Source organism: Symphalangus syndactylus, chromosome 4, assembly GCF_028878055.3.
Source record: "Symphalangus syndactylus isolate Jambi chromosome 4, NHGRI_mSymSyn1-v2.1_pri, whole genome shotgun sequence".
Classification (NCBI taxonomy): domain Eukaryota; kingdom Metazoa; phylum Chordata; class Mammalia; order Primates; family Hylobatidae; genus Symphalangus; species Symphalangus syndactylus.
In genome coordinates, this window is record NC_072426.2 from 88760182 (window position 1) to 88766709 (window position 6528).

Sequence of the window (6528 nt, forward strand, 5' to 3'; positions counted from 1 at the left end):
TGAGTGGATATGAATCACCCCAACTTATAAGGTCTGTGACCACAGACCCAGGTAGCTGAGACACTGCTCTGAGACAGGTGCTCACCTGATGTTTCCGTGTGTCTCAGTTAAAATCCATACTGTATTGTGAGGTCACACAGGAATGAGATCCACAGAAGGGCACATGAATCACAGCTGCAGAACAATTCCGCTTTGTTGGATACCAGTAGGCAAGTTAGCTTGAAAAAAAAATATGCTTATGAAAGGGTTGGATGAGTCCATTTTGGGCAGCCTGCAGTGTAGCAGGATATTTCTTGTCCTTAATTACCCTGTCCTCTGGTGGGAACAGAAAATACAGTTAATCCATTCCATTCTGTCCTCAGAGCAGAAACTCCCCTTGATTATTTCAACTTTTAAAATACTCATTGTGTTTGAATGAATGTGATTGTTTGATTGTTGTTTTTAATTCGTAAATTAATATAATTAACAAATCCTAACTGAAGTGTGGGATTACATTTACTTGGCATCTACTCCATTAATGTCTAGCATCTAAAAAGCATTGTTAATCGTATGCACACTGTTAATTATCTCAACATGTTTAATTGCTGTTTTCTTAAATAACTAGTAGGCCATATGTAAATGATCTTTCATGCATTAACATTTCATTTCATGAAAAAGTAAAACACAAAAGCAGGTTGCATGAAACATTCAACCGAACATGATCTCTGGGCCATTCGTGGAGTATTAGGAAAATGGGAAACGGAGATAATGGTTCCCCCTTACCATGCCAACCTCCTACCTCAGTGGCCCAGAGGGGCAAACATAGCTACACTTGGAAATATTATAGAAATGTCAAAAGAACAGCAGATCTGCAGTGTAAATTGTGAAACATATGTTAGAATTCTATTTTTCCTGTGACTGTAAACTTTACAATTTTTTATCAAGCTAGGAAACAAAAGTCATAATATCTAACATTTAGGGAACATTTGCTATATTCCAAGCACTGTGCAAGGGCTGGGTGGTTTTCTTTTTTCATTTCATTCTATAGTGGTTCTATCGTGTAGAAAATATGATTTTCATCTCAATTTGTAAATTCAGGGAAAAATTAGGTAGCTTGCCCAAGACCACACTCCTAGTGTGGTGGCCATTAGGGATGCTGGTCTAGCATTTCCTATTTCCTCCTTCCAGGTGGGATTGAACAGCAGCCTCTTTTAGTGGGCTTTCTTTACGAAACCCAATGACTCTACCTCTCTGCTTGCTAAGCATGTGAACTTATCATCTAATGGGGAATGCAAGACTCACTCTCTAGCAAACCTAGAAAACTTAGATAACCTTGCTTCTCATCTAATGAGACAGTTATATTCTTCTGTCCAGAAGACAGGTTTGATGGGGGAAAATACTTCTGATTTTTTTCCTCTATAAGTGGGGAGGCATAAGGGTGAATGTAGAGGGAGGGGGAAGAAGTGTGTGTTTCTGTGTGTGTGTGTGTGTGTGTGTAGAGAAAAAAAAGTGAGGATGTGTGAGAAAGACAGACAGAGAGAGAGAGATGCACAGAGGACATGAGAAGAGGGCTCCATTAATACATGCCTAGATATGAGTGAGAGATGCTTTCCTTTTTCTTCAGTAGTCCTGATGAAGAGTCTGGAAGTCACTCAGTGCAATAAATGTTGATATTTATAGCAGCAATATTCAAGCAAATATTTCCACCCTGAAAAGCTCACCTCACTGAGTGGTTACCAGTGGGTCTAGGTGGGGCAGAAACTTTGAACCAAGGGAGGGACAGAGTAAAGAATCTCTAATATTCTCTCAAAATATTAGAGATTCCAGAAGAGAATGGGAAACTTCTCCATTCTGCTCGAAGGACCCAGCACCATAGTAACTTTGGTAGATTGGAAACAGGTAAAGTGGCATGGATAGTGATGAAAGCTCCAGCAGAGAGCAGATATGTGATACTGTCGAGGCAGAAGGAAAAGGGCGTGTGCCTGTGTGTGTGTTTGCGTGTACGTGTGTGTGTATGTGTGTGTGTGTGTGTGGTAATACAATAGAATGAGCTATGAATTAAGAATATAATACTTTTCTATAAACATCAGACCACTAAACATGGTCTAATCATTTAAAATTTTATATCAATTTAGAAATTTGTTAAACCTGAAAGGGCTGAAAAACAGAAATTGAGGGAGTGAAACATAAGGTCGGGGCATGGGGGTAAGTGGGGTGTGATTTATTGGAGCCAATGCACGTGGCAAATCTAGGTGAGAGAATGATTTAGCCATGGGCAGCACAAGCCACTGCCAAAGACGTGGTTCAGTGCAGTTACCCAAAATGTCATGAATAACAGTAGTTGTACATTCTTGAAGGGAAAACACTACACCAATTGAGTTCCTGGAGTTTTCCTTTTTTCTTTTTTAGCTTTCCCTAATTATTGACATATTTGGCCACATTTCCATTATTTTCTTGAGATACACACAAATTGCTGGTTGTTCATGGGTTCAAATGCATATATCTAGAGAAGAAGGAAGGACAGAGAATACACTTGAGTCTAAAGGACCTCATTCTCTCTAGAGAGATTACACTCATAAGTCCAATGTAAATTGGCTTGCATGACATGCGAATATAGGCTTCATGAGTCCAGTCTAGCAGGCTCTGGGCTCTAGTCTGCCCTGTTTGAAATAATGAAGAGTATTATTTGTGAATAGTTTGTTCTTCTCAAAATTCCAGGTGTGACGTGGATTCCATGCCACTGGGCAACTGTTCAACTGTCCTGAAGAAATGGTGTACGTATTACAAGTATCACAAGGGCTGCTGGGTCACTGAGTGCTTGTTTTGCATTAGGTGAGACTGTTTCAAAGCCATGATGTTTCACAAGTCTCTGATTCTACACGTGCTGTTTGCTTTGGAGTGAAATTACTTCCTCATGCTTAGCACCACCATGGCCTGATTCCTGTCTGCCTGGAATGATTATCTCCATCTTCAATTTGCAAGTGAAGAAACTGAGCTATAGGGCCATGGCACTAATAGGTTCTCTGGAAAGCAGTGGCTAAGATGGAGTTAGAAATAGAAAAGCTTATTGTGGAGTAATTCCTGGGGTGTGGTGGCTCATACTTGTAGTCCCAGCACTTTGGGAGGCTGGGGCTGGGGGTTTGCTTGAGCCCAGGAGTTTGAGAACAGCCTGGGCAACATTGGGAGATCCTATCTCTACAAAATATACAAAAATTTAGCCGGTTGTGATAGCACACACCTGTAGTACCAGCTACTTGGGAGGCTGAGAAGAAGGATTGCTTGAGCCTGGGAGCTCAAGGCTACAGTGAGCCATGATCATGCCACTGCACTCCAGCCTGGGTGACAGAACATCAGGAGCCATCAGACCACCATGCAGACTTGACAAGGTCTCTGCACAGTCTCAGAAGAAACAAAGCAAAGACTGCCCACTAGAGGAGTCCCCCTTTTGAAGGAAATGCCTGGACCCTTTTTTCTCTACCATGCTTAGTCATTGGCAAGGGCTGCCCTAAGAGCAGCATGACTTCAGCTTGTAAGCGTGGATGAACTGTATGCCTAATAGCTAGAGGCTGTCAGCTATCCACACTCTTCTCAACTGAGCAGCAAGTCCATTCTTGAAAACAACCTGAGCAACCTATCTCTATGTCTGCCACAGGTGGTAAACTTTTCCACTGTCATGAATAGTAGCAAGTGGCAGGAACAGGATTTGAACCCAGGTGGTATGAGTCCAGCTCCAGTGTTCTCATCCACTGCTTACTGCAGTTGTGTCTAGCATAGAGTTGCCAAAGAGAAATTACAGGTACATCCACCTCCCTTTTCTACAGAGCTCTCTGTGGCCCATCCACTCCCTGAACAGGACTTACTACTCTCTTGGTGACCAGGACCGCTCTGCTGGTGTCTGCTTCTATAAAGCCCTGGTGTGGCCTTCTCACCACTTACCCTTTTACCAGCACAGGATAGGCCCTGTGCTCCCTCTAAAGGTATCCTGTTTGATGGCAGCTCTCCTCCCTTCCCTTCTGGGTCTTTATCAACCCATTTTTCTGTCTAGATCTTTCCAGGTTAAAAAGAGGATAAACAACTTTATCCTTGTTTTTGTGAATATCCCAACCCATAGCCCATCTCTCTTCATTTTGCCCTATGATAGAAGCAATCCTGTTGGGGTTGCTGATCTGCTTTTTCATCCTACATCCTCCCTCAGTAAATTCAAGGAATATTGTCTATAGGATTGGTCTGAGGAAAACACCTGTGCCTACAGAATCACATCAAATATCAACCCTTCTAGGGGCCCCGGGTCCCCACATCTTCCCTGTTAAGGTGGAAGGTTTACATCAGAGTCTTATCAACCATGAGTTTTAACTCCACAGTGACAGGGGCCATGGCCTTTCCCCAAAACACCTATTAAACCCTTTCACAAATAGAATCCTTAGTGGCTGAACATATCAGAGTCTTACATAGATCAACATATCAGAGTCTCTTCTTGGATAGATGTACAGAATAGCAATCACCCTGCAACCATGGCTACTTTATAAATGAGCTTTCCAAAGGGGCATCAAACAGAGGAAGAGAGATGGAGAGAAATTTTGAGGAGATTTGCTTTGTCCCTCACCTTGATTGCATATTGAATCTTTCCTGGGTGAGAATGAGATTCTACTCAGCTGTTCTCCTAAGGAGTCAGCTGTCAGTGTATTAATGTGATCCCTGTTGCAACCCCAAGTGAATAATGATAACCTGGCAGACAGGCAATTATGCATTGACAATTTTAGAGCTGCCTCTGCCAGCCCCATCCTCCCCAGCAACTCACAGCTTTCAAGCCTCAGCCCCACATGATTTCTAAATCAATCATAGCCCAGGCAGGGGACAGCCAGCCTGCAGGTTTGTGAATCTTGCTTCTGTAAGTTCAGTGTGGACATGATGAGGTTGAACCTTGGATAGTCTGTCCTCTTCCCCAAATGGCCCCAACGTATCACTGAGGCTGTTTGCAATATGATACTGTTTTTCCCAAATGTTTTGACATTGAGGCTACATCTGCAGCAATAACCCAATGGAAAATGTAGCTAAAGAGATGATAATATGCCACCAGGGAAATGAAGCAGCATCAAAAATCTAATTTCCATGAACAAATTTCCGCAACACTCATTGATGGGACAATCATATTCACCTAAATCTTTAACTGAGCATTTATAAACTATGATTCCATTAGATTTTAAACCAGACTATTCTTGCAAATGTGTTTTTATAGAAAAACTAATAAGAACAACCTAATATTGTATCTAGTGTGAGAATTTTTTTAAAAGATAATTTTAAGCTACAGAACTAACATAAGCTATACCTCTATTTTTCCTGGTGAATATTATGAAACAAAAAGATTTTAAAGCCCTGGTAGACATTAGGATAAAACCCAAACTTAAAATTTGGGTTGTGTGCCAATTTAAATTTAATCTTCTAGTTATATTTAATTATTCTCTTCCTTTTATTCAGGGGTGTTGTCTCCATGTCTTCTGCAAAGGGCACTCTCTTAGCCTAATGCCTCCTCAGGGACCTCAAACTTTGATCTCTAAACTCCATCCTCCCAGGGCCCAGAGGGAAGATCAATCACTCAGGCAACTCCCAGGACACCAGGTCAAGTGGCAGAAGTTCATCTTCTGGGATTCTTTGTCCTCAGGACCTCTTTAACATCGATTGTCAACTTGACAAAGCCAGCTTGACAAAACCAGAGTCTTTGTGTACAATCCATAGATAGCACTGGGAAGAGCAAACCATGAGAGGCCAGCACTAAACCCTCAGGGTAGCTAAAGAGGAAGCATGGTAAGACCTCATTCTGCAGCAGAAAAAAGCAAACAATCTGCTCTACCTGTATCCAGCGTCATGTGAACATGAACCAGTTGAATAACGTCTGGGCCTCTGTTTGCTCATCTGTAAATGGGCTGGTTGCCCCTTCTTGCAATGGACAAGACTGCGTCTGCAGAGTTCTAGTCCTGTGTCTTGTGTCCTTGCCACATCCTCCTCTGGGAGCACACAGCAAAAGCTCAGTTATTGTTAGCCCCCTTCTCTCAACCTCCCCAATCATTGCACACTCATAGAGAGAAGGACAATCTGATCTTTATCTGACCAAGATAAAATTTGATGGGAGATCAGCAAGACATAAAGGAAGGTTCTTAAAATGACATATTTATCCCAACATTGTTCTGGGAAGAAAAGTATCCATTGTAAAAACTAAACATGTCTGATTAAATGATAAATGCAGGAAAGTCACAGTGGAACACAGTCACTATGCCAAAGATTCTCAGATTATCAAAGCCCTGTCAGGCCACTTCAGAAAAGGGGATTCCCAATATGAGTTCACAATACTTTGACATCTGAAGAGGTCAGTTAGCCCTAAGGCAAAGGAACTGCAATGTGCCAGCCTAAATGTTCTGCTTCTCACTCTCATAGGAAGAAGGAAAACTGGAAAATGTGAATCAGCAGATGCGGAGAGCAGAGACTTTCCTAAGTATTCTGGGGATACTAGTAGGAGTTAGAGGAGAAAGAGTACGTGTTTTGTAACCAAATAGA

The 6528-nt window shown here is 42.0% G+C and overlaps 1 long non-coding RNA gene across 1 annotated transcript; it reads left to right on the forward strand.

Annotated features, from left to right (window-relative positions):
* Nucleotides 1-223: 223 nt before the first annotated feature.
* On the forward strand, nt 224-6220 carry LOC129480290 (uncharacterized). The gene is made up of 4 exons (XR_008656973.1): nt 224-420; nt 1168-1360; nt 2698-2753; nt 5455-6220. It is a non-coding gene; the product is annotated as an uncharacterized lncRNA (long non-coding RNA).
* Nucleotides 6221-6528: the final 308 nt, after the last annotated feature.